This window comes from Ambystoma mexicanum, chromosome 7q (genome assembly GCF_040938575.1).
Source record: "Ambystoma mexicanum isolate Mex_15411 chromosome 7q, UKY_AmexF1_1, whole genome shotgun sequence".
In the NCBI taxonomy this organism is placed as follows: domain Eukaryota; kingdom Metazoa; phylum Chordata; class Amphibia; order Caudata; family Ambystomatidae; genus Ambystoma; species Ambystoma mexicanum.
The window spans coordinates 607,976,102-607,996,922 of record NC_090941.1 but is presented as its reverse complement, the minus strand read 5'-3'; the positions used below and the strand labels follow the sequence as shown (position 1 = coordinate 607,996,922).

The following is a 20,821-nucleotide window of genomic DNA, read 5'->3' as shown; positions in this document are numbered from 1 at the left end:
CGGCTGCCGACAGCCCTTGTCCTCTGGGCTCCCTACCTTGCAGTTTGCAACCCTCTGCTGTCTCTAAGCCCTTGTCCTCTGGGCTCCCTACCTTGCAGCCTGCACCTCTTCGCTGCCTACAGCCCTTGTCCTCTGGGCTCCTTTCTTGCTGCCAGCTACCTCCGCTGCCTACAGCCCGTGTCCTCTGGGCTCCTTCCTGGCAGCCTGTCTCCCTCCGCTGCCTACAGCCCTTGTCCTCTGGGCTCCCTGCCTTGCGGCTCGCTACACTCCTCTGCCTTACAGCCTGTATTACACTTAGCTACCTACGGCCCTGCTCCTCTGGGCTCCCTACCTCGTGGCCCTATTCTTTTGGGCTCTCTGTCTGTCGCCTACTACTAATCTCTCTCTGTCCTGTTCTTCTGACTCCCTGCCTTGCAGCCTACTACAGACCTCCGCAGTCCACTACAGTTTGCCTGAACCTAGTGCCACTCTTGACTGCAGACCTGCTTCCTACTTTGCAGCCCTTCTCTTTTCCTGACTGCTGCTCCCTTGTTCTCTTCCTAGAGTCCTCTGTACTCCACCTTAGGTTATCTACTTCAGTCTAACTGCCTTTCCTTCATTTCCTTCTGCTAGATTGCTCATTGACTTCCTTTTTCGCTGGATATATCTGTTCTTGTCTTCTCATGTGTCTTATGTAATCCCTTTGTACAGAGCTTGCCTGTTGGTTTCCGGCAGGCAACCTCTGCCCCTTCCCTTTTCCCGTTTTCAGTGTTACAGACACCCACTGCTGTTGTTCCCAGCCATGAGCATACAGCGTGGGCCTCTGTGATAGCAATCTGTGCAGAAGGCTGGAGTTTCCAAAGGTTCGTGGAACACTCTTTCCCATTTCAGCATACACCCCAAGAGGGAATCCAGTTTGTTTGTACCTTTGTATCTTTTGCCCCTTTTGGCTCACAGCTACAGTTTCCTACTCTTCTTTCTTGTTGAACTTCCTGCTGTGTGTGCTTATCTGCTACCTTACTTCAGCACAGCCACCCAAAACCTACCTGGGTACCCTGTGCCACTCTTGACAGAGTGCCATTCTTGACACCAAGAGACAAAAAGGAGAGAGAGAGATAAAGCCAGAAAGTGACAATTGTACTGAATGAGTCGATGGGAGGACAGATATTACTCAAATTAATTGGAAAGGGTATTGATTATGTTAAACAAAGAGAAGAAAGAGGGGAGCGGGAAAGGTAGGAAAAGGAACGAGAAAGGGCAAACACAAATGAGAAGGAAAAAGAGAGGAAACAAAAGGAAGAACATAGAAGGTAAGACGAGCAGGTAAAGGAGAGAGAGAGAGAAAAGATGGGAAGAAGAAGAAACAGGAGGAAATAGAAACACAAAGATTGAAAGAAAGAAGGATACAGAGAAGACAGGAAGAGGAAGAAAAGAAGGAATTGAAAGACGTAGAGGACGAAGGGATAAATAAATAGATCACATTGTTAATAGATGTGTAATACCAGTTGAAGAACAAGATCGATCGGATGAAGAGAGAAGGTCACTACAACCACGCAGAGAGCTGCACAAGACACCTAGAGTACCAACATGGGCCAATGAGCATGAGGCAGAAGGCATAGGGAAAAGGATTAAAGAACTATATAGGCAGACTAGCTTAACTTCCCGGCTTCGCCCGGGATTTCAATTCTCAGAATTGTTTTCACATTCCACTGAAAAAGATGAATAAATATTGTTGTTTGCCACAAAGAAAAAATGTGATAAATATGAATTTCACTAATTAATTCAACACAAAAGTTGTATTTCTCTCTGATTGAGATTCTCACATTAATATCATATTTGTTTGAAAAAGATGAAAAAATATTGGTCTTTGCAATGAAGAAAAAAATGAAATTCTTTAATTTCAGCACTTAAGTCATCACTAATTATTTATTCATATCAGGACTTGGTTGTAAACAGCATTTCTAGTTTCACTTTCTTCATTGGCAACAATGTACAATTTGGCCCAGTCCTTTGCGTGTGACATTGCCACATCCATGTGACCTTGAAAAGCATTGATCTGTCTGATCCAGTCCGGTAACTTTTAAAGATTGTCCCTGAGATTTGTTAATGGTGATAGCAAATTCCAGGCGAACAGGAAATATATTTGTGGGATTAAAGCATTAATGAAAGGAGGGTATACAGAAGAAAGACGTCTTTTTGTTAAACATGGAACCTGATTCAAATCAACTGATTCAACTATGTCTTCAAATTGTAGCAGAATTCAATTTGTTGTCATGAGGGTGAAGTACCTGTCCTTTACCAAATTGTGCCATAGAAATTAATCAGGTGTTGATCATGTTTTAGCTTTGATGCACAATGATGAGCACTTTCTACAAATTACCAGTAGATGGCGGTATAACACCACAAAGAATGTATAAAAAAGAAAAAGATTAATTATCTCGGGAACGGGATGACCTATATAGCTAGAAATAGTTCCATTAATTCGGCAATGAAATAAAGAAAATTCCATGAAAAATTCATGACAGCAGATCACACCGTTCATGAGGAGTTATGTCTGCAAGAACGCCACATACAAACCCACAAACAAACACAACTTTGTTTTGTATATAGATGAAGGAACAAGATGGTTACGAGATCAGAGGGAGTATAAAATGATCTCCACCGAGAGAAACAAGAGGCAGATCGTATGATGTAATGATGGACAAGCATAGAACACTGTCCCTAAGCATACTAGACAAGGAAACGGATAACAGCAATACCAGTTGGGGTACAATGATCTCAGATGAAGAGAGGGAAGAACAAGGAGAGCATGAGGAGAGGGCGCATGTGGCTCCTCGACAGACCCAAACATAGAAAGAGGGGTAAAGTGGTCAGACTCAGGAGAACCGGAAGGAAAACACCAGAACATATATCATACCCAGAATGACCACAAGGACGGTTGCATAGCATAGGGGAAATGTCCCCATTTTATGTAAGTAGATTGAGGTCATAGCCAGGACGAAGATGAGTGGCCAAAACCAGCCGCACCTGGAAGACGAGAAGCATGGGTGGATACAATTGTAGAACATGATTTGCACAGTTCCCAATATTAGAGAAAGGGAGGGGAGGGCCACAAATGGATAAAGATGATTTGAAATGTAAATTACCCAGTTTGACTTCAGGAGCAGGTAAATGGATTTATCAGTTTGAAAGAGTGACAGCGGGAATGACATTAGCAGTGGGTGACGTAAAAGTGCTACTAGCAGCTATTCTAGGGGAGAGAGCTGATGACATTTGGAGATGAGCGGGATATGCAAGTGTAACAGCACAAAACACAACACATGATGGAGCGCAATTCAATAGTTGTAGAACAGACATATGCAGGGCATCCTGAAATGTCATATAGCGGCGCAATTATGATACGGAAAATGGGAGAGAATTAAGATCTTGTTGCTTATATTCAGGAGATTCAAGAACATTGGTGTTTTGAGATAAGGGAACCGTGGGAAAAAAACTGTGAGGGATCGGAGGGGGGGTGGGGGTCTGCACTTCTGCTCTCTATTTGGTAGAGGAGAGGCACAGAGGACCCCTGCCAAGATTCTCAATATTGGTACATGGTCGAGCAATCAAGGCCTGGTTTCTCGGGAAGGTGATGCGGGTTGGTTCTTAAGTACAATGTAGTCCCCAAGCACCCACAAAGGAATGTCCGCACACTGTATCAGTTAAAACACAGTCTTTATATAATTCATATTCAAGGTTATATACAATATCACAATACCCCACTTTGTACTCAGTTATCTATAATGGCAAATATATACAGTTCTACGTGGTACCACAATTACTATTAGATCTCTTTGAAGTGCATCAACTGTACGGTTAAATGGCACACAAATCAAGTCATAAAGGAAACCAACAGTAGAGAAAAGAGGAAAGAAGTTGATAAGAACAATTGGCAGAAATACTGGTCACTACTGTTAAACACAGCTCTGTGTGGAGATCCCTCCACCTGGGCAACCTGTAGAATAAAGATACAAGCCCAGTCCATATATTGTTCACAAGAGACTTGCCAATAGTTCTGCAACCCCAAAGTACCTGGCGTTGTAGCGTTCCTCGTTGGGGAATCGATGGCCCTTCTTGAGTGTCCTCCCTTTAAGACAGGAGTCACGGGTCATCGAACGTCCGACGGAGAACAGGGTGAGCGATGACAGTGAAGTGGCAGCTTCGTTCCTAGCGGTGTTCGTTGATGGGGAAGCGTAAATGTCCTGCAAGGAAGAGGCGTGCGGGGCACCTCGGTGTCGATATTTCTGGACCGCAAAGAGTTTGAAGAACTGTGGCCCAGCAAGGGCGTCGAGTCGTCGGCATCTCTGTGGTCTTTTGGTGGTGGGAAACCTACCAGTGGATGCTCTTCGGCGCATCGACGGTCAGGCCTTCTCCAGCAGGATACAGCGGCGACGGTGCGGACGAGAGTGTCCTTGGATTCGAAAGTTCTTAGGCAAACGGGAGCACCGCGGCTCCGGTCAGCGATGGCGGTCGTCGACAGTGGCAGACAACAGTCCGGGCGCTTCTCCTTGGGATTCCGCAGCAGTCCCTGTATCGGGTCAGCAGCCTGTCGAAGGTCTGTCTACCAGGGAGCTTTGGCAAAGAACCGCTGGTGCACGATGGTCCCTCATAGCTCGGGAAGAGGGCGCCTTACCAGGTCCTCTCTGGGCCAGTCCTAGGAGACACAGCAGCTTTCAGATTGTGAAGGAGAGCAACAGCAATTCTTCTCGTCCAGCAGGGCTTCAAGGTCAAGCTTCACTCCAGTTACTCGTCGTAGTGGACTTTAGCTTCTGAACACGATTCCTAGCAGTGAGAGGTCCCCAGATACACTGTTGATCTCCCATTAATTCCTCTGGTTCATACTCAAGCATCCAATCACGGCAAAGGGCATTCATGCGGGCAGGCAGCCAATCAGGCACAGAGTGCATTCAGGCCATTCACTTCTCTCCAGACACTCACAACAGGTTATGTGTATTGGGACAAGTACCCAGCCATTAAACACTCGACACTGCATTCATACCGGTTTCGGGCAGGGCTGTCTCAGTCATTGTGTCAAACACCAGATACTAGACACCCACAACACAGAATGCGTATTCGTCACACACTCCATTCACCCAGGTCCCACCCACAGGCATACCCACAACATACAGTTGTTGGGAAGGCTCCAGCCAGTATGGTCAGCAGTTCCCCACACTACCATATATGGAATTTCCACCCAAAAGCCAGTCAGGGGGAAGGGACAGAGTCAGGGCTTCCCGGGACTTCGGAAAGATCAAGGTAACAGGCGATGGAAGGCAAGAGGCCACGGGTGCCATCTTGTCTCCATCAGGAATCTACCGATTCCAATGACAGGGCCTGGGCATCCCAAAATGGAGGACGCTCAGGGCACCAGTCAATTCAGCACAGAGCTGCCACCAGCCCGTACCCTGCTCTGTGGGCCACCCACAGGTGCCCAGAAAACATACACTAGGGCCACAGGGTTGTACCCCCCACCCATGGGTGCCATAAGGGTATCCCATGGGGTCCATTTACCAAAACCAAAAGAAAGAGCTGCACCGCCAGGAGTTCCACATGAACTCCTGTGCGTAAAACACAACAGAACACATGATAAAAAGCAGTGAAGGACAAGGATACGGAGGCCCTGTCCCTCTGATGTATTTCCAGCATCACAAAATCCATAGCATTTTTTTATGTCAGGGACTGCCCGAGCCAGTGCAAAGGCAGATGAAAAAACAGGTAGGGATGGAAGAGAAGCCATGGCCATGAATACAGTTGAATATTGTACATCATTGTCGATTGTTAAAAGAGAAGAATATGAAAAAAGCTGAGACTAGGAAGCTTGAGGAAGCAAAGTTAGTTCAGAAGAAGTTGTCAAAATTTGCTATAGAAGGAGCAGTACTGACAAGCGGCAAAGGAGTGGTCACACAAAAGTTGCTGCCTACATAGCCAATCAATGTAGGGTGCCCCGTAGATCAGGGCAGGTCAAATTTTTGCCCACGTGGTAGAGGGAATGGACCTAGAGGATGAGGTGGTGGATTTCAAAACCCTTATGGGGGGGGAGGATTTAATGGAGGACAGCCACAACAGTGTTGTAATAGTGGGAAGACATGACATATTGCCTGAACGTGTAGAAGTAGAGGGGGCATGCAGCAAAACTGACAAGCTCCAAGATGGGGGTTGGGTTATTTCCCACTGTGTAATACAGAACCACCAGAGTATTATACCCAAAATCACACACAGTATCAGACAAAAAATGCACCCGAATACAGCAAACGCAGCAGATTCTGCTGCAACCACAGTCACCAAAAGGCCAACCACAGCAAGCGCCTATGCAAACACAACAAGAATAGACACAACAGTACACTCCAATGCAACAAGCGACGATGGAAGGCAAGTATAGGATCCCCACAAATACCTACACCCAGGATAGGGAGTGTGACAGTAGTGGGAGGGAATCCTTTTACGGGTACAGGGATGAATTTATACCCACAATAGGAAAGCCCACAGAGTGACCTGATGTGTTCATTGCTATCTGTAACACTAGACCACCAAGAGGAACCGAGGGTCAGGGTAACGATAGGAGACAAGACATGTTCATTTCCTGTAGACACGGGAGCGACTCTCACTGTTGTGTTCAAGAGGGAAAGTATCCAAGGTCTAGCATTGCTATGAATGCACAGGGATTCTCTGGGGCTATGAGTTAGGTTCCCTTTACTGATGAATTACCAATTTCAATAGGAGAACATGACGTGTCTATGCCATTATTGTATTCTCGACAGATACCAGTTAACATACTAGGACGTAACTTGACGACAAAACTTGATATGATGATATCTTTTACTGACAAAGGTATAATATGTTTCACCCATGGGATACATTACATAAATGTAAGAGAATGTGTATTAGTATTTACAGGCCAGAAGGCATTACGAGATGTCCCTTTAGATCCAGAAGTATTTTTGTATGGAGTAAATGTTTTGTTGACATGGCTTTCTGAATTGATAGGTAAATTACTGAGGATACCAGAAGTCCCTATGGATGATGAGGAAGGACATGTTATTCCCATAGAACTGGAGGAAGTGATAGTAAGAGAGAAAAGGGTGATTATTCATGGGACATACGATGAAGGAAGAGCATGGAGAACAGGAATAGCTCTTGACAAAGGCTATAGATTAATGGACTTGCCAGACGAGGAGTTGTTCAGAGATGAGAATTCAGACAATGAATTAGTATTTTTCATAAGTCTCACCTTTTGGATGAAAGCGCAGAATAGGGAAATACCACAGAGAATGCCACTGGTAAGAAAGAAACCTTAATTTTTCCATAAAGATCTAGAAAGGGTGCCAAGTATTTTATGGACCAACAGTCCATATGACGTGGGTATATTGAGTGGCGCAGGAGCAGTTAAACTAATGCTTAAGCCAGGAACAATTTTACCATGAGCAAAACAGTACCTCATGTCCAGAAAAGCAGATGAAGGCATATTTGAAACCATATCCGCTTTGATACAGCCCGGAATATTGGTAGCATCAGATTCCCATGTAACATGGCGGTGTACACAGTAAAGAAATCAATGGTGGGGTTGTGGAGATGTATTCAGAATCCATGACCCTAAACAATATTTTTGAAGCAGAGTTTCCTCTTGTTCCGAATCCAGCTACGATATTATGTAATATCCCAGCTACAGCCAAATATTTTACAATAGTAGATTTAAACAATGCCTTATTTTCAATTCCCCATCATGAGGACTCCCAGGATTTGACATCATTTTCGTATAGAAACCAGAGGTGGAAACATAAAAGGTTTCCACAGGGTTTCTGTGTGTCCCTATCCATTTGTAATAGTGTCCTTCAAATGGACCTAGGGAACATACAAATTGAAAGCACAATAATTCAGTTTGTATGTGACATATTAGTGTGCAGTGAGACAGAAGAAAAATGAAGAGAGGATTCAGTCCAGTTAATCACAATATTAGCAGAAAAAGTATACAAAGTGGACAAGGAGAAACTACAGTATTTTTCAGGAAGAGGTCCTGTATATAGGGCAGCTAATCTCTCAAGAAGGGAGAAAAGTGACACCTGAGTGAGCAGAAGCAATCATGAAAACTATAAGACGTGAGACAGTGAGGGAAATGCAGCATTGTTCAGGCCTATGCAATTATTGTAGGTCCTGGGCTTTTGACTACAGTACATATAGTAGACCATTTTTAAAAGGACTCAAGGAAGCGCAGACAAGTAAAAGTGAGATAGTATGGACAGACAAAATGACAGAAGGATTTGAAGAGTTAAAAAGGGCGATTTGTACATCCCCTGTTTTAGGGATGCCAGACTATAATGAGGAGTTTTATTTATTCTTGCATTCAAAGTGAGTGGTGATGACAGGAGTTGTTATGCAGAAAACAACATTGGGACATGGACATAAACCATGAGCTTATTACAGTGGGCATTTCCCCTGCCAACAAGCATTAGCTGCTGCAAGTATTACAATGGGGTGCTCAATGACGTTATTCATCAAGAATTTCTTACTGGCCACTTTGGAGAAACCTAAAAGCATGTTGACTACCCAAAGAGCGTCAGGATATGAGGTGAGTATTTAAAATCCAGCGATCAAAATCCTTAGATGTAGAGTAGTGAATCCAGTCAAATTTAAATCAGAACCAGTAGAAAAGGTGGATTTTGTACACAATTGCACAATGTATACTGAGTTTTATGATGATATTCCCCACGTTAAAGAAATTGGTCTGGGAAGGGAGGAAATTCTATACATCAATGGTTCTTTGAAAAATTGATCAAATGACAGGCGAAAGACATTACAGGATCGGCAGTAGTGAAGTTAAAACAGAATGGTGAATTTGGAGTAGTGACAAGTGCAAAATTGCCTTCACATTGTTCAGCACAGGCTGCAGAATTAGTGACGCTTATCGCTGCACTCCAGAGATATGAGGATGAGGAAGTGACAGTGTACTCTGACTCCGCCTGTGTGACGTCAACCGTACATGCAGTATTGTCATGCTAGAAACGGAGGGGTTTCCTCCTCGCAGGCGGCACACCAGTGCAACATGCAGCGCTATTAGACAAGTTTATTAAGGTACTAAAGCTCCCATTGGTTATTGCCAGGATGAAGTGTGCAGCCCATACTAAGAGGGCAGACATGATTTCTCGTGGTAACAAAGCCGCAGATATTGAAGCAAAAAGTGCAGCATGCTTTCCCCATATTTCTAATTTTGAAATAGAAAGTGTTGAGCAAATGTCAGAACGATGCATGATGATGAAAGAACGGTTTAATATGTTATCCATTGTACAGTTAATTGAGCTGCAAGGTCGAGCTTCACAGGAAGAACAAGATTTATGGAAAAGACGGGGTGTTCTTTATCCCTAACGGGTGCTGTATGGCGCCAAGATATTACTGGAAAGCTAGTTATGCCTCTAGGATTATTGAAAGTTGCGCTGGATCAGCTTCATTATGCTGCGCATATAATCAGAGAGAATCTTGCAGCCCTGATTGCAGGAGACTGGTTTTCACCAAATTTATAAGAACACTTTGCTCAATTTATTGTGAACTGTAGTGTCTGTTTGAAATTCATAGCAGGGCAGACGTTGTGAACAGTGAGAGGAGCAATACCCCGTCCCAATGGTCCTTTTCAGCATCTGCATATAAATTATGCAGATATGTTGCGAACAAGCAATGGCTACAGATATATGTTAGTGGTAGTATGTCTCTTTTCTCAATGGATTGAAGCAGGTCCATGCACACACCCCAATGCCACGTATGCTGCAAAGTTTCTCGTGTGTGAGGTGTTTCCTAGATGGGGTGTATTCAAAGTCCTACGGTCTGATAATGGGCTGCATTTTTTAAATGAGATGTTAGAGTAATTAACCCTTTTATTAGGCATAAAGCATATCTTTTCATCTGCTTATTATTCAAAGGCGGATGGTATTTGTGAGCGTTTAAACTGACTCCTTAAAGAGAGTATAGCAAAGATAAAGATGTCTTTGAAGAAGGGATGGCTATATTGCCTATCCCTTGTCCTATTTGCATTAAGAAACCAGCCTGGTTCAAATCACCACTTGACTCCTCATGAGTTGGTGACTGGACGCTGCATGAGAGTACCTCTTGCTCCACTCACTCAAATAAAAACTGATGCCCATAGTGTAGCAAAAACATTAGGGGATGAGATGCATGATTATTTGAAAAATATGACCGCTAGTGTTTCTTTTATATCCCAACAGATCACAAATCAGAGGGAAGGGTCGAAGAAGATTGAAAACAGCCAAACAATCAACCCTATTGAACTTTTGAAACCCCTTATTGTGTATCCTGGCGGCCAAGTGCTCATCAAAAACTTTGTCTGCCATTGGCATAAGCCCCGATTCGAAGGACCGTACCTAGTAGAAGAGGACCCCCACTGCTGTAAAGATTCAAGGAAGATGCGTTTGGTTGCATCTGAATGACGTAGAGCCCTACAGAAGAGGGACCACTACCCCTCCGGCACCCGTTGTCGTTGAAGCAAGAGAAGAAGTTCTGCGTATGCAGACCAGATCGGCTACCAAGAGTCAACAGGAGTCATCAAAATAAAAAAACTATTCAAACTTCTCATTCTCAAGTTTGAAGGGAAACAAATAACTTTTCAGCGTTCACAGAATTATCTCTGCTAGGTAAAAGAGACAATGTTTTGAAGAAAAGAAGAGCACACAACACGTTATGTTGCCTATGACGTTACACACTTTCTTGTATTCTTTTTTACATACATACGTCGATCCTATCGTGAGACGAAATGTTGATATTGTTACCTTTTTTGGAAATCCTAAAACAGCCCCCATTATCCTCAGGATCATCATTGCAACACTATTACAATTTCCTTTATAAAAAAGTGTTGTTATTATAAAGAGTTCAGGAATTAAACGTTGATAAAGGAGAACGGGAATCTTTCATTTTGTAAGATGCACCTTGTTTGCTTAATACTCAAAACAACCTACGGCGTGGGAATTCTTTTGCAATATTTCTTGCAACTTCGTTTTGTACAATGTTTTGTCTTTACTTCCTTATTCATATAGCATTTCGTCAAAATATATTTTACAATATAGATGGAGTGTCCAATAATGAGACATCTGTTTCTATTCCTGACAAAAGCACTAGTGACATTTTCCCTGATATTTCCAAACAAATTAACTGGCTTAAGAGGGATGCTGGAGAAGATTATAAGTATATAAATGCATAACTTGATAAGTCAGCCCATTTAAAAAATAACTTATGGTACCAGCACATGAGTAAGGTGGGGAGAGGAACAACAGGTGAGAGCTTCTATGTATGTTCTCTCATCCCGTATGCCACGAGCACAACCAGAACATGTATAGCTGGAGAAATACTTAGACATGATGCAAAGTGCCTCAGCCATCTAGCAGCATGCATGACAAGAGGACAATTTGAAGGGAAGTGGGAAACCCTACCGTGGATGTCAAAGAAAACTTTCCCATATAAAGATGCCTACATAAAAACACAGAAGATGATAAAAGACCCGAACTCAAAGAGCAAAATTATCCGGTACACATTGAATGGTCCAAATAAAGGAGAGGTGAAGATTGTTGAACAAAAGAGACTGGATTGTGCAGATACATGGGAAACACCAGGATGCTGGGAGAGACCTGAGCTATTGGTATATGGACAAGTAGCCACCAGGAAAGGGTGAGAAGAAGGATTGATGGGATGCATTGTACACTTATTGATGACAGCACCAGTGAAGATAGTGCAAGTAGGGAATGACTAATGTCTTAAGAATTGGGCTTAGTATTTGAAGTTATTAACATGGGTTGAAGATGAAGCAGGACCCGTATCCATACTGGAAATGAAGAATGCAACACTTCGCTTCAGAAACTGTGGTCAGACCAAAGTTGGAGAAAATAAAGGATGTAGGCACATAATCAATGTGCCAGGAATGAAAGGAGGAACTGCCGCGTTGATGGACCGCTGGGTTTGAGTATCCATAGCTTACATGAAGTTGCCTCTAAACTGGGGAGGAATATGGTCTATGGTAATAATACATGTTACTGCCTTGGTGGTCCCTCAAAGTGACCTCCAAGTAGACAACTTTCTGAAAATGCATGCACATCAAAAGAAGAAGAGTTCGCTTAACATCATCCGACAGAAGAGAGAACATTACTTCTCAGCAAAATCAAAAGAAGCTTATCACGATGTCCCAGATCAGCACACATTGTTTAGAAGAATGGCAGTGACATTTACAACCATAATCATGCCAGGAATTCAAGCTGCAACAAGCGCCAAGTGGTTACAAATCACAAGGTGGGGACTGCTACAAACAATTAACAGAAAAATAAAAGGATTTAATGCAATTAAAGAAGAAATGAGGGCCATCAAACGCATTACCCTCCAAAACAGGTATGTCCTGGACTTAATTACAGCAATGGAAAAAGGCACTTGCACAAAGATCGGGCCTTCTTGCTGTACATACACACCTCCCCATGATGGAGAAAATGGAACACTGACAGAAGCTATAACTCTGTTTGCGACTCTACATACAAATATGTTGGTAGAAGTAGATGAAACCGGAGACGATAAAGATTGCTTTTCATACCTGTTCTCATAGATTCGAACCTGGCTGGTGAATGCATTCAAGAAATTGATAGCAATACTAGTGTTAGTATTGCTGGGATTCTGTCTCCTGAGAACAATCATTGGACAATGTAAGAAAACAGCAAAGAAAGCTGTTGGAATGAAGATAATGATTGATGTGAATGCTGTGACTGACGAGCACACACAAACTGAGAACACCACCCGTGAGCACTTGAAAGGAGGCCATACGGCACACCTAGGAACAACGTTTTCCTATCCCAAGGATCATCCGAACTATGTGGGAATTTCTGTGTTTTGTTCACAGACTGGGGAGAGCTGTCATATAACCTGGTGCAATGTAGGAAAGCCCTTAGATGATCAGGCCCAATACGCCTCTTACAAGGATACCAAGGTTTATTTCTACACACAAATGGAAGCGCCAACTGTTAAAATGAATTTCTGAACTCTGACCTGGTGGGCAGAGGTTTAGGCGGACACCCTAGTTTAGTGGAACAGGTGAACCTTCTGGACAAGCCAGACCAATATAGGTAGCTTTGCAGGCAGTCAAGACTAAGTCTCAGGAGGGGTGATAGTGATCGGAAGCCCACAATGGCCACACACAGCAACAAACCACAAATTACTGTTAGACAAGTGTATATGAAATATATCTATATATTTATTGTCAGTCGGACCAATTGACACAAGTAAACTTTCGTTATATAAAAACAGTTACCACACAAATATGATACTAAATAATATATAATAATAATAATAATAATTTGGCATTTATATAGCGCTACGAACCCTCAGGTATCTGAGCGCTGCTTATTATTACCCACGGTGTGTGGTGCTCATTTATCGACCTCGGAAGGATGAAAGGCTGAGTTTGGCCCTGCCGGGATTCGAACCTGCGATAGCAGGCTCTGCACGGGTGTCAAAGCGAGCGCTCTACTCGCTGTGCCACTCAACAAATGAGTAAAACACAGCCACAACCTGTGAAGAGAAGGGTGAGTTAACACACTAGGAGCATTAGAAAATTCTTGTGAGTCGTTCCCTAAATTTCGAGGCTAGCCCTGAGCCTTGTGCTCAACAATACAGTTGTGCGTAAAAATGCACGATTGCGCAGGCAGAACAAAAAGTGGGTCTTCTTGAGAGAGCTGTAGCAAGTCAAGAAGGGGCTTGAGGCGATGAAGAATTGGTTCCCACCATTCGAGTAGGGACTGCCCATGACGGCAGAGCAGTTTTCAAAAGGTGAGAATAGATATGGGGCACAGGCTAACCCTTGTCAACAGTTAATACCTATTTAGGAACAGTTGTGCGTAAAAGAGATCGGTTGTGCCAGGGGGCCACCGGTAAGTGTTGTAAGTACTCACCGACCCTTGGCACAGTCCAGACCAAACTGTGCCAGTCTAGTCTTTGTCGCTAGTAGGTTCCAGTCCTGCAGTTTCGCGGCACTCTGGCTCTCATCGGCTGCGAGATAGAACAATCGTCTGTGATGGGACAGTTGCCTTTTCTCAGCTTCCGAAGGAGATACAAAGAAAATTCTGGTGCAGCTGGCTTCAGGGCACATGTGAGCAGGTCAGCAAGACACCTACAGTGATCATCACAAAAGAAGTAGTGAGGGGGAATCACAGATGTGTGCAGCGTTACGCACTCTCCTAATTTGGGACCTTGAGGAGCTAGGCCTACGGAATTCGGTGAGAGAGGGCACAGGACCACAAACAAGCAATGTCCCAAGTCTCGGTTTTAAAAACCAGACGGCAGCAATTCAGCGGGATACCCTGCGGTAGAGCTGGACTGTTCACTGGATGGCCCAGGAACACTTCCAAAGGGGCACGTTCAGCAGGTAAGTAGGGGGTGCTGAGAGTAGTTGTTCCCAATACTCCAAAGGGGCGAAGCGTCCTTACAGGCCTTCTTGATCCTGCCATCACATCGAGCCCATATCTCCAAGCTAGCACAGATTCTGAGGCTAATCTGACATATGATCCTTTAGGGGGGCTAGTGTTAGACCAGTGGGGATTAGGCTTCTTTCACCAGGTGGTGTTACTATCGCAGTAGTGCTTTGTAGGCCAAAACTGATGGATTCTGCAGTAGTCACTGTAGGGCTTTTGGCCTTGGGACTTAACTTGGTAAATTGTACAGGTCCCCAACCTTTGTCAGTTGGTATCGATCACACTTCGACCACCATATGTGGGAAGTATGCTGCTCTTTTCGCTTCTGCGTCTGCCGCTTCATTGGCACGAGAAACTAAGTCTGTGCCCCTGTTGTGGGCTACGCATTTCTCCATGGCAGCTACCGTGGGATAGGCCAGTGCATCTAACAGTCTTCCTATTAATAGGGCATGCTGTACTGGTGTGCCGTCTGCATGATGTAAGCCCTGCCTTCTCCATTGGGACAGTCTTGAGTGTACTGTAGACATCACATATGCAGAGTCTGAATATATTGTCACTGGCTGGTTCTCATGCTCTTCAAATGCCAATATCATCACTACTAACTCAGCTGCCTGCACAGAAAAGTGTGCTGGTAATCTGATGCTTGCCACAATCTCAAAATCATCACCCTTGCTTCTCATCACTGTTTCTCCCAAATGCCTCAATCCCGCGCTATGATCGATCGTTGATGAACCATCAACGAAGATCCCCTTTCCCCCTCTAACGTTATTTCTTTCACTGGGGGTACATCGTCATGTATGTCTGTGTATGTAGAACATTCATGAACCCATTCCCCTGCCTGTACTGGTACAGCTACGAATCTTGCAGGATTCACTGTGTGACATTGAACAATCTTTACTGATGGATTGAACAATATAACCTCATAACGAGATGCCTGCTGTGTGGTGAGTGGGACTTTTGCTTCTCAAGAACAGCAAATAGTGCATGCTCCTCATAAAATGTCACTGCACAGCCCATCGTTTATGTAGATGATTCCTCTATTGCAAAGTGTGATGCACCCAATGCTTGTTCACATGGGAAATGCCCTCTCATCACTGTATCTAAGTTCCCATTGTAATATGCCTGGGGTTTGTGTCCCATTGAAGTCTGTTGCGTAAGGACAGCCGTCATCACATATCCATTTGAATGTGAGAATAAATACAATTCCTGTTTATAATCTGGTGTTCGTAGGATGGGGGCTGTACTAATTGCTGCTTTCAGGGCCTCAAATACATTGATCATCTTGTCTGTCCACATTATGGGGCTTTTCTCTTTCTGTACTTCCTTCAATCCTCCTAGAACAGGCTGAACGTATGACGTGACAATATTTACATGGCCCAAGAAATTGCTTTAAGTCTTTCACTGTCACTGGACGGGGCATGCGTGTAATTGCCTCCGCTCTTTCAGGTGTCACCCTCCTCCATCCTTTGATATTATCTGGCCCAAATATAACAGTTCCTCCTGGCAACACTGCAATCTTTCTTTGTCCACCTAATAGCCATCTGCCAATAGTGTCAACAGTGTCAGTGAGTCTGTCCTGCACTCTTCCTGTGCGGTGCCGCACACTAACAAATCATTGATGTACTCTATGATGGTACTGGCTCTTAGTACATTTCCCAAGTCCATCTGTAGCACCCTATTGAAAACACTGGGGGACTCACAGTACCCCTGTGAGAGTCTTATAATTATAATTGTTTTTTTTTGTTTTCTGTGTTGGAGTCGGATCCTGCGATAGGTAAACGCTGTGAGATACTGAGAATCTACATGCAATGGAATGGAAATTAAAGTGTTTTGTAAATCAATCACTGTAAAATGTGTAGCAGTGGCTGGTATGTTACAACAATTGTAGCTGGGTTGGGTACAATGGTAAACTCAGCCTTCACAATGTTATTTAAGGGGTGTAAATCTTGTATGAATCTCCAAGACCATCTCTTCCCTTTTTTCACAGGGTACACCACCGTATTGAATGGGGATTCAGATGTCACAATGATGCCCTGCCACATCAAAGCAGCAATTGCTTCATAGATGCCTTCATCTGCCTCTCTTGACATGGGGTATTGTTTGACTTGGAGTAAAATTGCTCCCTCCTTCAATTTTATTTGTACTGCTCCAATCCCCTTCAGCAGGTCCACATCATAAGGGCTGCTAGTCCATAGTGCGCTTGGCATTTTTGCCAGATCTTGTTGCATGAATGATGGTATCTTAGTAACCAACAATATTATCTGGGGTATTTCCCTGTACTGTATTTTCAATAGATATAGGATGGACATTTTGAAAATGACTTTGTCATCTGTGTCGTCATCCTCAAATAGCATGTCGTCTGTCATGTCGCTCAACCGTAGTGTCGAGCCCAATGCTATGGCTGTAGACCAGTTAACACCTTCCTCGTCTATCCCATGTAACACTACTCTGTCCTCTCGTAACACTGCTGCTTCTAAGTATATTGTTATGATCTCTTCCTCTACTACATCCGTGGATACTTCTGCTCTGAACAAAAACTCTGTGGGTAACCGTAGCAATGTATCCTGTATTTGTGGGAGCCATCATAGCAACACCTGTACTCCATAAAGGAATAATTCTAAATTTAAGGGTACCCCTTGTAATGCTTTCCATCCATAAAACGCTTATATATACTCCCTTGCATTTGTATGATGAACGTCTGGTGTCGAACATATTATACCTTCGTCAGTAAATTATATTATCATGTTTAACTTACTCATTCAATCTCTTCCCAATATGTTAACTTTTGTTTTCGAGAACACAACAATGGCAAAGCCATATCATCTTCTCCCACCATTATAGATAGCTGTTCTGTGAATGCCCCAGAGAACCCTTGTGCGTCCATCATAATTTGTGACAATGGAAATCCTTCTTCCCTGACTGAAGATCTTGTCACCCTGGTGTCAACCAAAAAGGAAAATGTCCTATCCCCTATTGTTACTCCCACTCAGGGTTTGTCTTCCAGGTGGGGAGTTACTGATAGCACTGGACGCGTCAAGCTTCTCTGTGGGCTGTCCTATGGTGTTTTCATCTGCTTATTATTCAAAGGCGGATGGTATTTGTGAGCGTTTAAACTGACTCCTTAAAGAGAGTATAGCAAAGATAAAGATGTCTTTGAAGAAGGGATGGCTATATTGCCTATCCCTTGTCCTATTTGCATTAAGAAACCAGCCTGGTTCAAATCACCACTTGACTCCTCATGAGTTGGTGACTGGACGCTGCATGAGAGTACCTCTTGCTCCACTCACTCAAATAAAAACTGATGCCCATAGTGTAGCAAAAACATTAGGGGATGAGATGCATGATTATTTGAAAAATATGACCGCTAGTGTTTCTTTTATATCCCAAAAGATCACAAATCAGAGGGAAGGGTCGAAGAAGATTGAAAACAGCCAAACGATCAACCCTATTGAACTTTTGAAACCCCTTAGTGTGTATCCTGGCGGCCAAGTGCTCATCAAAAACTTTGTCTGCCATTGGCATAAGCCCCGATTCGAAGGACCGTACCTAGTAGAAGAGGTCCCCCACTGCTGTAAAGATTCAAGGAAGATGCGCTTGGTTGCATCTGAATGACGTAGAGCCCTACAGAAGAGAGACCCCTACCCCTCCGGCACCCGTTGTCGTTGAAGCAAGAGAAGAAGTTCTGCGTATGCAGACCAGATCGGCTACCAAGAGTCAACAGGAGTCATCAAAATAAAAAAAACTATTCAAACTTCTCATTCTCAAGTTTGAAGGGAAACAAATAACTTTTCAACGTTCACAGAATTATCCCTGCTAGGTAAAAGAGACAAAGTTTTGAAGAAAAGAAGAGCACACAACACGTTATGTTGCCTATGACGTTACACACATTCTTGTATGCTTTTTTACATACATACTTCGATCCTATCGTGAGACGAAACGTTGATATTGTCACCTTTTTTGGAAATCCTAAGACAGCCCCCATTATCCTCAGGATCATCATTGCAATACTATTACAATTTCCTTTATAAAAAAGTGTTGTTATTATAAAGAGTTCAGGAATTAAACGTTGATAAAGGAGAATGGGAATCTTTCATTTTGTAAGATGCACCTTGTTTGCTTAATACTCAAAACAACCTACGGCGTGGGAATTCTTTTGCAATATTTCTTGTAACTTCGTTTTGTACAATGTTTTGTCTTTACTTCCTTATTCATATAGCATTTCGTCAAAATATATTGTACAATATAGATGGAGTGTCCAATAATGAGACATCTGTTTCTATTCCTAAAAAAAGCACTAGTGACATTTTCCCTGATATTTCCAAACAAATTAACTGGCTTAAGAGGGATGCTGGAGAAGATTATCTGTATATAAATGCATAACTTGATAAGTCAGCCCATTTAATAAATAACTTATGGTACCAGCACATGAGTAAGGTGGGGAGAGGAACAACAGATGAGAGCTTCTATGTATGTTTTCTCATCACGTATGCCATGAGCGCAACCAGAATATGTAATAGCTGGAGAAACACTTAGACATGATGCAAAGTGCCTCAGCCATCTAGCAGCATGCATGACAAGATGACAATTTGAAGGGAAGTGGGAAACCCTACGATGGATGTCAAAGAAAACTTTCCCATATGAAGATGCCTACATAAAAACACAGAAGATGATAAAAGACCCGAACTCGAAGAGCAAAAGTATCCGGTACACATTGAATGGTCCAAATAAAGGAGAGGTGAAGATTGTTGAACAAAAGAGACTGGATTGTGCAGATACATGAGAAACACCAGGATGCTGGGAGAGACCTGAGCTATTGGTATATGGACAAGTAGCCACCATGACAGGGTGGGAAGAAGGATTGATGGGATGCAGTGTACACTTATTGATGACAGCACCAGTGAAGATAGTGCAAGTAGGGAATGACTAATGTCTTAAGAATTGGGCTTAGGATTTGAAGTTATTAACATGGGTTGAAGATGAAGCAGGACCCGTATCCATATTGCAAATGAAGAATGCGACACTTTGCTTCAGAAACTGTGGTTAGACCAAAGTTGGAGAAAATAAAGGATGTAGGCACGTAATCGATGTGCCAGGAATGAAAGGAGGAACTGCTGCGTTGATGGATCGCTTTTGGGTTTGTGTATCCAGAGCTTACATGAAGTTGCCTCTAAACTGGGGAGGAATATGCTCTATGGTAATAATACATGTTACTGCCTTGGTGGTCCCTCAAAGTGACCTCCACGTAGACAACTTTCTGAAAATGTATGCAGATCAAAAGAAGAAGAGTTCGCTTAACATCACCCGACAGAAGAGAGAACATTACTTTTCAGCAAAATCAAAAGAAGCTTATCACGATTTCCCGGATCAGCACACATTGTTTAGTAGGATGGCAGTGACATTTACAACCATAATCATGCCAGGAATTCAAGCTGCAACAAGTGCCAAGTGGTTACAAATCACAAGGTGGGGACTGCTACAAACAATTAACAGAAAAATAAAAGGATTTAATGCAATTAAAGAAGAAATGAGGGCCATCAAACGATTTACCCGCCAAAACAGGTATGTCCTGGACTTAATTACAGCAATGGAAAAAGGCTCTTGCGCAAAGATCGGGCCTTCTTGCTGTACATACTCCTCCCCATGATGGAGAAAATGGAACACTGACAGAAGCTATAACTCTGTTTGCAACCCTACATACAAAAATGGTGGTAGAAGTAGATGAAACCGAAGACGAAAAAGATTGCTTTTCATACATGTTCTCATAGATTCGAACCTGGCTGGTGAATGCATTCAAGAAACTGATAGCAGTACTAGTGTTAGTATTGCTGGGATTCTGTCTCCTGAGAACAATCATTGGACAATGTAAGAAAACAGCGATGAAAGCTGTTGGAATGAAGATTCCTCCCCGCCTCCCTGCCCGCCCACCCCCCCTCTGATTGGCTGTGTGCCTGCCTCCCCTCTGGCCTACTCGACGGCCGTTCCCCACGCTCGCTTCTTCTCCAGCTGAGCGTGGAGAGCGGTCGCCGGTGGCCTGAGGGGATCAGCAGGCCTGGAAAGCCCTGCCTGGGCCTCCGTGAGTGTTGTTTCTGTGCTTGTTAAAACTAGGAAAAAGAAAGTTGAATTTGTTTTTCCCTCGCGCTCCTAGCGCGGTGTTTGGCCTGCTCCTGCTCCCCCCTCCCACTTCCTGGTCTTCCCCTCCCTCCCCGCCTCCCTGCCCGCCCACCCCCCCCTCTGATTGGCTGTGTGCCTGCCTCCCCTCTGGCCTACTCGACGGCCGTTCCTCACGCTCGCTTCTTCTCCAGCTGAGCGTGGAGAGCGGTCGCCGGTGGCCTGAGGGGATCAGCAGGCCTGGAAAGCCCTGCCTG

General features: G+C 43.7%; 1 long non-coding RNA gene across 1 annotated transcript in view; it reads left to right on the top strand.

Moving 5' to 3' along the window:
* LOC138528709 (uncharacterized) overlaps window positions 1-18,536 on the top strand; it is a 44,769-nt gene extending 26,233 nt beyond the window's left edge. Inside the window, exons 2-3 of the long non-coding RNA XR_011284211.1 lie at window positions 16,444-16,566; window positions 17,847-18,536. This is a non-coding gene — a long non-coding RNA (uncharacterized lncRNA). The remainder of the gene's footprint in view (window positions 1-16,443; window positions 16,567-17,846) is intronic.
* Window positions 18,537-20,821: the final 2,285 nt, after the last annotated feature.